Source organism: Pan paniscus, chromosome 19, assembly GCF_029289425.2.
Source record: "Pan paniscus chromosome 19, NHGRI_mPanPan1-v2.0_pri, whole genome shotgun sequence".
Classification (NCBI taxonomy): Eukaryota; Metazoa; Chordata; class Mammalia; order Primates; family Hominidae; genus Pan; species Pan paniscus.
Genome location: NC_073268.2, coordinates 94,395,804 through 94,406,249, shown reverse-complemented (window position 1 = coordinate 94,406,249; position 10,446 = coordinate 94,395,804). Strand labels below are relative to the sequence as shown.

Below are 10,446 nucleotides of genomic sequence, written 5' to 3'. Positions count from 1 at the left end.
CATGACTTGAGCCTTTTCTCCACCCCTGCCCCCCCGCCCCCCGCCCCGTGCCTTGCTTTCTCTTTCACCCACACCCACACTCTGCATCGGAGAGGAGGAAGAGAGCCGCAGAAGGTGGAATCGAATACGTCTCAGCCTTACGTCAGCACGCCTGCCTCGTGTGTCACTGACAAGCTAAGGCAGCCACCTAGACTTACCGAGAGGGGTAATTCCTGCAAGTCTGATTCAGATCTGACCAGAATATGCAAAGCAAGTTCGAAGGAAGCGCTTCAAAGGGCTTGCAGGGAGCAAGCTGAGCTGTGGTCAAAGCTTTTAGAGGCTCCAGGCTATTAGAGGCGCTCTGGTTCCTTGGCAGGGAGTCGTTCCGAGAAAGCCCAGACATGGGGTCCTAGTGGTGACCTATGACCTCAGTCTAGCCAGGTTCACTGGAAGTGGGGGGAGGGGTGGTCCTGAAGCAAATCTTGCATGCAGGTGGAGCCCCACCCCCTCCCCCACCACAGGACCCCAGGCATTCAGGGGCTTCCTGGCCACTGCTCCCCATGCCTGCTTCCCTTCCCCGTTCCTAGGGGCCCCAACCTGAGCAGCGGACAGGATCACCCTCCTCCCAAAAAGCACCCATCTATTCATCTCTCTATTTTTTTGAAACAGGGTTCGCTATGTTGCCCAGGCTGGTCTCCAACTCCCGGGCTGAAGGGATCCTCCCCTCAGCCCATCTATTTTTAGTCACTCTCATTTAAACACTACGGGGCACTTAGAGGTTACCTGGATTAAGCATCCCACCTGCTCCCACAAGGCAGGCATTCTCATCCCCATGTTCTCAGACATGGCCACGTGCCCCATGTGAGCCAGGACTTGGACTGGTCACTTCTGGTGCCTAGATTGGTGCTCAGTAAATATTTGTCAACTAAGTAGGGGCAGCAACTCAGGTTCAGGGAGGTTAAGCAACCTGGCCAAGGGCACACCACTTGGGAATATGGGGAAAACAGGATTGGAACCCAGGAGCATTTGATTTCCAAAGCCCATGCCTCTCTGCCTCTCTATACACTCAGCATATACCTGCCCCCGGAGTGAGTCCCTCCTTAAAAGCCAAGAGGTTAGTACCCTTCCCCCCAACTCTGGGGTTTCAGCACTAGGGTTCTTCTAATAGCAAAAAACATCTTCTCTCCTGTAATCCGGCACTTTGGGAGGTCGAGGTGGGCTAAGGGCTGGAGCCCAGAAGTTCAAGACCAGCCTGGGCAATATAGCGAGACCCTGTCTCAATTTAAAAAACAGAAACCAAAAACAAAAACAAAACCACCTTCTCTGAGGTATTCTCCTTTCATGCTTCTTTCTCCGATCCCCATGACCTGACAGCTGGGAAATGAGTGTTAACCCCAAGTCAGGGGCCCTTATCTCTCTCAGATGACACAAATACCAGAGCCTCTTCCTGGCCCCCTTGCACCCAATATACTGCTCCAGGAATCGGGGTCCAAAAGGCAACAGAGAGTAAATAAACAAAGTCGTTTTTCTTTCCTATTTCCTGGGACTTTTGGAGAAAATGACCTGAAGTGACGAGAAGGGGCCAGGCCAGGCACGAGGCGGCTGAGGGGACAGAGCATATGGGAGCCACACCACAGGCATCATGAAGGAACTCCAGACTGGCAATGTAAACCCAGGTAGGGCCACCTTCCCAAAGCACAAGTGCAGGTGAGGGGGCCCAGTGGGGTGTGGCTCCCCAGTGCCTTCCAGAAGGATGATGAGTCTTCCTCGCCCTGGGGTCTGCTGGTCAGCCACCACTGCCTTCAGCTGCACAGAGTTCCCCTTTCACTGGAATAACAGCCATGAGGGAACCGTGAACCTGGGGTCCTTGTACTTTTTTGTTTTTTGAGACAGGGTCTCACTCTGTCACCCAGGTTGGAGTGCAGTGGCGCTATTATAGCTCACTGCAGGTTTGAACTCCCGGGTTTGGGTAAACCTCCCACGTCTGGGTAATCCTCCCACGTCAGCCTCCTGAGTAGCTGGGACTACAGGCACATATCACACGGCCAGTTATTTTTTATTTTTAATTTTTTTGTATATTTCGTAGAGACAGGGTCTCGCCATGTTGCCCAGGCTGGTCTCGAACTCCTGAACTCAAGCAATCTGCCAGCCTCAGCCTCCCAAAGTGCTGGGATTACAGGCATGAGCCACTGTGCCCAGCCACTGGGTCCCTGTGCTTGACCCAGAAGGCAGCTGTTTAGCCAGGTTGTCCAGTGTTCACAGAATGCTAGCAAAAGAATTTGATCTTCTCTGGCCAGGGAGGAAGTAGTTCTCCCTGCCCACCCCAGGGAGGTTGAAACTTGGTTTTGTGGAGTTGCAAAGGCAAGAAGACTCATTTCCCTCCTCCAGACCACTGCCCATCCCAACCTTCCTCTGTCTTTCCACTTCTTCTTCTTCTTTTTTTTTTTTTTTTCAGATAGGGTCTAGCTCTGTCACCCAGGCTGGAGTGCAGTGGCAGGATCACAACTCACTGCAGCCTCAACTGCCAGAATACAAGCGATCCTCCCACCTCAGCCCCTTGAGTAGGTGGGACTACAGGCACACACCACCACACCTGGCTAAATTTTGTACTACTTGTAGAGATGGGATCTTGCTATGTTGCCCAGGCTGGTCTCTAACTCCCAAGCTCAAGCAATCCGCCCACCTCGTCCTCTTAAAGCGCTGGGATTTCATGTGTGAGCCACCGCGCCTGGTGTGTCTTTCCATTTCAGATCAGACTGGACCAACCCTTTGGGTTTGCAGACAAGGAAACCGAGACCCAGAGAAGGGAAGCAACATGCTCAAGCCCACACAACAAGCTGGTGGGAAGGCCAGGAAAGAATCTCTCCCCCAGATGACTCTGCTCAGCACCGGCTCCCTTCTCTCCTCATCCCATACCCCATAACAGAAGTCTTTCTGCACTTCTCAATCCTCAGAAGGGAAGACACCCTCCTCTACGGGACTTAGTCGGGGGCCCTCTGGCCTGGCTGGGGGAGGAGGGGTATTCCTGGCTCCCAGATGTGCTGACAAGTGTCCTGCAGGCAGTGGGCAGCTTCTCCTGGCTTGGGCAGGCACTCGTGCCTCGGCCTGGTTAAAAACAAGGCTGAGGGTCCCCGGCCAACAGAAAGAGGAGAAATCCCCGCTCCCAGCCCTGTGCCCTATTACCTTGCTTCTAGAGCTGTAAGACTCCACCCCAAGAGGCCCTATCCTCTCTCCGGTGGTGCTGTTTTAGGGCAGGCCTCCTGAGGCTAGAGCCAAGAATGGGAAATCTAAGTCCTGCTCTGGGGGAGGGGGGGAAGGAGGCCTCAGACAGGGGAGCCAGCGATGGAAAATCAGCCTGCACGATGTGTCCTAGTCTTAGGAATGAGTAAGGATGTTTGGAAGGGGGCACCGCAAGGGTACCGGGCGGGGGTTGGGCGGAGAGGCAGTCGAGAGTCTATGGGAGTAAGGGACTCCGGTCCCAGGAGCGCGGGGCGGGATGATCGAGGCCGAGGGTGACAGGAGCCCCAGTGCTGGGAGCACCTTCTTGCGCCCCGCCCCCACTCCCCTCCAGATCTGGCGGCCGCCGGGCTGGCGGGCGGGCGCGTCGCCTCGAGGCCGCCCTCTGCCAGGAAGAGTCACTTCCCGGACACCGCGGGAGCCCTGGCGGAGCTATGCGAAGAATGTCCGCGCCGAGCACGGGGGGTGGCACCTCCCGGGCCCGCATCGCCGCGGCCGCCGCCGCCGCTGCGCCCTGCAGAGCGTGCGCCTCGGGTACGGCCCCGCCCCGCCACGCCCCCGCCACGCCCCCGCCCGCGGAGCGCGGTCGCCGGGGCAACGGGATTACGGGCGGAGAGCGCTGTTTATTCTCAGCCCAGTGCCAGGAAATTCGGCCGGGAGGCTGCCAGGCGCACCTCCCTGGGGTGGGGGGCGGGAGAGGGAGGAGACAGGGTGGACCAGGCCGCGCTGGGCGCGTGGGGGCAGGGGGGAGTCAGGCGTTCGTCACCGGGGGTCACTGACCCCTCCGAGGGGCGGCTGCTCAGAAAGCCTGGACTCTTTCCCGGCCGTGAGTGGATCAAGTTTTCTTGTCCCAAGGGAGCTGAGAACCCCCTTCAGGTCAGCGGAGCAAACCCACCCCCCACACACGCTCTATTCAGGGAGCCTGTTCTTGGAGCCTCAGCCCTCTCCCCTTCTAGTCACTCATTCATTCACTCGTTCATTCATTCAGCAAATCTCTGTGGAACACATCCCACGGTCAAGGACTGTTCTATATCCAGCAAGACAAGGCCCTGCTCACCCTGCCCTCCAGAGGTTAAGTGGGAGCAACCAGACAATAACGGGTAAATATGTAAATTAAATAAATATAGCCTGTGCCTTGAAGACGCATCTTCAAATCACATTCCCATTACAGCATGCATCCACCCTCAGTAGGGTGGCCAGCTTGTCCCAGTTTAGTTCTGAAAGTCTGGCAAACTAGGACAGTTGGTCTCTGTACCCTCAGGTCCGAACACACCCATTTCAGAGATGGAGAAACTGAGGTCCCAAATCCAAGGACAGCTCTTTCCTTGTCATGGAGCTAGAGAAAGAGCTGGTGGCCCTAACTTAGAATCCTGGGTTCTATGAGCTAAACGCTTTTCATTGCCTGGAGCTCCACCTCTCTGCCCCTCAAGGCCTCTGAAAGCACAGAGGACCACCTACGGCCAGTCCCCCGAGGTGTGGATGAAACTGCTGACTCCCGGACTGCGACCCAGCTCTTCTGAATTCAAAGCCTGAAGACAGCCTTGGAATCTGAATAACCGCCTCCTCAGGTGACTCTGAGACCTCTCGCAGCCGCCTTCAGGGCAGACAAGCCTGGATGCTCCTTTTGTCGTGAGACAGCGCATTTCCTCTTTGTACCTTGACTAAGCCAAAGCTGGGAAATCAGCAGGGAGGGAAGGTTCCGAGCTCGCGGGCCTGTAGGCGGCAAGCATGGACAAGTGCAGCCCTTCCCTCTCCCTGAGCTGGAGGACGGCAGGGCCAAGGGAGGAGGAGGAGGAGGAGGATGCTCCTTCCCCCCAGCACTGAGCCCTCCCAGCTGTGCTGTGCTGGGAACAGGCCAGGCGTTTGTGAAATCCTCGGGTGAGCCTGACCCACTGTCATGAGGACTTGCCTGTGGAAGCTGGTGCCGGGAGGGGGATGGGGGGCTGTTCCCAGAAGCGGGTAGAACTCTGGACTTCCCACTCCTGAGCGCTCTGATTGCAGCACAGCCTTAAGCAACAGTAGCGGCCTGGAAGGCTGGGCTGCAGGCTGGAAGGCTGGGATGCAGCCTGGAAGGAAGGCTGGGCTGCAGGCTGGAACACTGGGTTGTAGGCTTCAGGCTTTTTTTCAGAAAAGAAATTAGGGTTCTGAATGCTAAGACTTTGGGCTCTTCCAGTTAACACCATCACTGCCGGTATTCACAGCACTATTCAGGCCCAGCCTCAGGAAAAGACTGCAAACCCAGATATAAAAAATAAAAATAAATAAAAAACAGCCAGGCGTGGTGGCTCACGCCTGTAATCCTAGCACTTTGGGAGGTCGAGTTGGGCAGATCACGAGGTCAGGAGATTGAGCCCATCCTGGCTAACACGGTGAAACCCCGTCTCTCCTAAAAATGCAAAAAATTAGCCTGGTGTGGTGGCGGGCACCTGTAGTCCCAGCTACTCGGGAGGCTGAGGCAGGAGAATGGCGTGAACCCGGGAGGCAGAGCTTGCAGTGAGCCGAGATCATGCCACTGCACTCCAGCCTGGGCAACAGAGCGAGACTCCGTCTCAAAAAAAAAAAATTAAAAAAAAAACAAAAAAAATAAAAAACAGAATGCACGTTCGTTATTTACATTACACAAGACGATATATTTCCTCTCTTTCACCTCCCCTCCCCCAAATCTCCAATCATAGTATTTTCCTACAGAAAATGTTATTTAGCGCCTGTAATGTGCAGAATGTTGAAGGTACAGACATGAAAAATTAAATCCGGCTGGGCATGGTGGCTCACGCCTGTAATCCCAGCACTTTGGGAGGCCGAGGTGGGCGGATCACTCGAGGTCAGGAGTTTGAGACCAGCCTGGCCAACATGGCAAAACCCCATCTCTACAAAAAATACAAAAATTAGCCGGGTGTGGTGGCGGCGCCTGTAATCCCAGCTACTCGGGAGGCTGAGGCAGGAGAATCGCTTCAACCCAGAAGGCAGAAGTTGCAGAGAGCCCAGATGGTGCCACTGCACTCCAGCCTGAGTCACAGAGTCACACACCAAGAAAGAAAGAAAGAGAGAGAGAAAGGAAGGAAGGAAGGAAGGAAGGAAGAAGGGAGGAAGAGAAGGGAAGGAAGGAGAAAGAGAGAGAAAGAAAGTAAAGTGAAAAAAAAACTGAATCCATGAGGACCTGGGTCCTCCAGGAGGTGTCTGTGCTGCACAACTCCAGGGGGTGCTGTTTATATCATGATATGCTCTTTGTAGATGTTGTCCTATGAGGCCATGTGAGAGAGGAGGAGCTGCAGTGTTCCTAAACTTTAGGGTGTATCAGCAGCACCTGATGTTTGCCTGACCCAGGTGTCACCTGGGACCCAGGTGCCCCAGGTGATACCAACATAGGTGGAAACACGGCTCTGGCCACCATGCCTGTTGCTGGACAAAAATAACAATCAGGAAATATTCCAGGCTTCAAGAGACTCACAGTCTGAAAGGGGAACCAGATGTGAAAACCAAGAAGTATCCTAAAAAGGAATGGGTGTAAAAATAAAGTGGTAGACAGGGTACAGCTGGGGGTGCCCAGGAGGAAATGACCTCTAGTGGCTTCCCAGAAGAGGTGATGCGTAAGTTAAGGCGAAACAGCAGGTGTTCCTTCCACAGGCTTGGGAGAATGGGGCATTCTCAGAAACAGGGAAACAGCCTGGAAAAGGGAAACTTTGGGGAACTTCAAGAAGTTTGGTATGTCCCCATGGGCCCATCCATGCCAGACTCATCTTCTAAAAATATTGCTTTCATGATGTCATGCACACAGGCAGCCCGTCCCTGTAGGATCTATACTGGTTCCCCCTGGCATTTTCCACTAAGCTGGGTTTCCAAAACCCTTCAACTGTAGCCCCAGTGGGAAGTTTACTCTGCCCCTACTCCACCCCACACTAGGAGGCAAACTTCTTCCCATCAGGGTGGTCTTCTCCCCTGCCCACCATATTCATCACTTCCCTGCTCACTTGGGATTAGGAGCCCATGTTGGGGTTAGCCCTTCTTCCCAGCCAGCCCCTCCAATTCTCTCTTCTAGTTCTCCCTCTCTGCTGAGGCTTTCTCCCTTCCTGCCTCCTCCCTGAAGCCTCCCACACCCTGGAGACCACTCCTCCCTCCAAATGCATATTATATGTACAGCCTGCACCACTCATTCATCACCCGGTCACATGACTGTCCCCGTCCAAACTGGACTGTGAACTCTCAGATGGAAGAAATTCGCTCTTATTCATCCAATGATTATTAATATATATATATATATTTTGAGACAGAGTCTCACTCTGTCGCCCAGGCTGGAGTACAGTGGCATGATCTTGGCTCACTGCAACTTCTGCCTCCCAGGCTCAAGCAATTCACCTGCCTCAGCCTCCCGAGTAGCTGGGACTACCGCCATGTGCCACCAGGCCCGGCTAATTTTTGTACTTTTAGTAGAGATGGGGTTTGACCATGGTGGCCAGGCCGGTCTTGAACTCTTGGCCTCAGGTGATCCACCCACCTCAGCCTCCCAAAGTGCTGGGAACACAGGCCTGAGCCACCGTGCCCTGCCCAGTGATTATTAATTGAATGCCAACTCCATACCAGGCCCTATATCTTCTGCTTTTTTATGTTCCTCACAAAATCTAGCAGAATGGGTGATGCTTGCTGGAAACTCATCAAACACTGGCTCTGTGGCTGTACGAAAGATAAAATGTTCTTTAAATAATGGAGTTCCTGGATCATTAAAATATCACTTAATTCACAACTTTTTTTTTTTTTTTTGAGACGGAGGGTCTCGCTCTGTCACCAGGCTGGAGTGCAGGAGTGCAATGGCGCGATCTCGGCTCACTGCAACCTCCGCCTCCCGGGTTCAAGTGATTCTCCTGCCTCAGCCTCCTGAGTAGCTGGGACTACAGGCGTGTGCCACCATGCTCAGCTAATTTTTTTGGTATTTTTAGTAGAGATGGGGTTTCCCCATGTCGGCCAGGTTGGTCTCGATCTCTTGACCTTGTGATCCACCCGCCTTGACCTCCCAAAGTGCTGGGATTACAGGTGTGAGCCACAGCGCCCGGCATCATTCACAACTTTTACTTCCAGAAGCAAACAGGCATCTTTTATTTTTAGTACCATGTGTTTGCATAAATAGCACTTTTGTTTTTTCAAAATGCATTTTAATAGGTGATCTCATTCCGTCCTTTCTCCATGCCTCAGATGTAAGGCAGGTAAAATAAAATATACCACACTTTCCAGATGAGTAAACTAAGCTGTAGAGGAGTTTAGGCTTGCCTCAGATCACAGATAAGCAGTGAGAGAAGCAGAAACGGACCATCTCTCAGCTGATGTCAAATCCAGTGCCCTTTCCACTGTTACTTGCTTAAGTACTGCCTCTCCTACGTGTGAGAACCCTCCCCACTGCCAGGACCTCCGCTTGGCAGCTACTGTGAAGGCTCCCCCGGGGATCTAAATGACAGCTAGGTCCACTCTTGGCTCTCATCAGAGTCCAGGTCAGCCTGGGGAACAGTCCTGGGCTGCCATTCCGTCCACCCAGACCCTGGGGGGGTTGCAGGGAACACCAGAGTCCTCCCAGCTCCTAGCAGGTGGGGAGCCCCAGGTGTTCAGGGCTAGTGCTCCCAATGGATATACAATTCCCAAGGCAACCCCAGCAAGATCTCTGGCCAGCCCAATGTCCAAGGTTTGGCCCGAAGCCTCAGAGAACGCCAGATCCCTCTAACCCATCCGTTCTGGAAACTTGGTGAAGGTGGAGGAGGTGACCTCTCTGTTTCCTCCTGTTGTAGAATTCTATGAAAAGGAGGCTGGAGGGACAGGAGCTGGCACCAGGAGGAAGGCAGGCTGATTTTCAAGAGTGGTCCTCCAGCTATTCACTGCCTTTTTTAGTGTCCCTTGGCCACCTGGTGAAAGTAGGCAAGAGGATGTGGTAGGAAGGCTACCCAGAAGAACTCGGAGACCGCCGGCACTGCCCAATGCTGGGGGAGGGACAGTGAGGGCTATGGAGCCCTCACTTGGGGGCTTCCCCACCAGACCCCTCAGGCCATCACAGGGCTGGCGCTTGGCTGAGAACTCAGTAAGGACCCTGACCAGGCTCCAGCCAGAGCCCTGGAGTGGAGGGGAGGAGCCCAGGAGAGCAGCCCAGACCCTCCCTCGGGCACCCTTCCAGGCCTCTCCAGTCTAAGAGAAGGAGCTGAGAAAGTCAGCAAACTGGCCCAGCTGCAGCAAGAGACCTTGTGCCCACACCAGGATGGAAACAGAGCTGGTCAGACCTGAGTGGGGGAGGAGAGAGGCCTTCACCTGGGGCCCTGAGGCCCTGGGACCATCAGGCCAGGCTCTGTGGCTGGAAGGAGAGATGCCTGGAGAGGAGTCAATTAAAAGAGCCACCTCTGTAATCCCAGCACTTTGGGAGGCCAAGGTCGGGGGGATCACCTGAGGTCAGGAGTTCAAGACCAGCCTGGCCAACATGGTGAAACCCCGTCTCTACTAAAAATACAATAAAAATTAACTGTTTGTGGTGGTGCATGCGTATAGTCCCAGCTACTTGGGAGACTGAGGCAGGAGAATCGCTTGAAGCTGGGTCGCAGAGGTTGCAATGAGCCGAGATCACTCCACTGCACTCCAGCATGGTGAGAGAGCAAGACTCTAGAAAGAGAGAAAGAAAGAAAGAAAGAGAAAGAAGAAAAAGAAAGAAAGAAGGGAAGGAAGGAAGGAAAGAAAGGAAAGAAAGGAAAGAGAAAGGAAAGAAAGGAAAGAAGAGAACGGAAGAGAAAGAAGGAAAGAAAGAAAGGAAAGGAAAGAAAGAGCCAGAGGCCAGGTAGAGGCTGCAGAACCCTCTGCAGGACGCGGCCAGAGATGACTGGAGGACCTCCCAGACGCACAGGGTGTATACACATTGCTGCATGCACACACTGCTCTGCGCATTCTGAGTGCCATGCGTAAAGGTGACGGGTAACACTATCCTGGGGATGTGCACCGGGCACCATCTTTCTGTGGAGCGATGAGTGATAGTGAATCACCCCAGACCAGGTTCCCACTGTGAGCAAAACAGCCAAGCAGGAGACCAACCAAGTAGGATTCAGGGTTCCAAGCTTTCCTCCAGTAGGACAAAGCTGGCCCAGATCAGGATCAAACAGTAATCTTGGCCCTAGAGGCAGGATTCTAGCAACTGAGTCAGCCTGCCCAGAATGTGGGTGCAACTCTGCTTTCTGCTCTCAGGTGTCCCCCTTGCTGGTCTTGAGGGTTCTATGG

The 10,446-nt window shown here is 53.9% G+C and overlaps 1 long non-coding RNA gene across 1 annotated transcript; it reads left to right on the top strand.

The window, feature by feature from the left end:
- The first annotated feature begins 1,638 nt into the window (after nt 1-1,638).
- Nucleotides 1,639-6,642, top strand: LOC134729533 (uncharacterized). The gene is made up of 4 exons (XR_010110725.1): nt 1,639-1,655; nt 2,730-3,750; nt 4,205-4,316; nt 4,647-6,642. It is a non-coding gene; the product is annotated as an uncharacterized LOC134729533 (long non-coding RNA).
- The last annotated feature ends 3,804 nt before the right edge of the window (nt 6,643-10,446 follow it).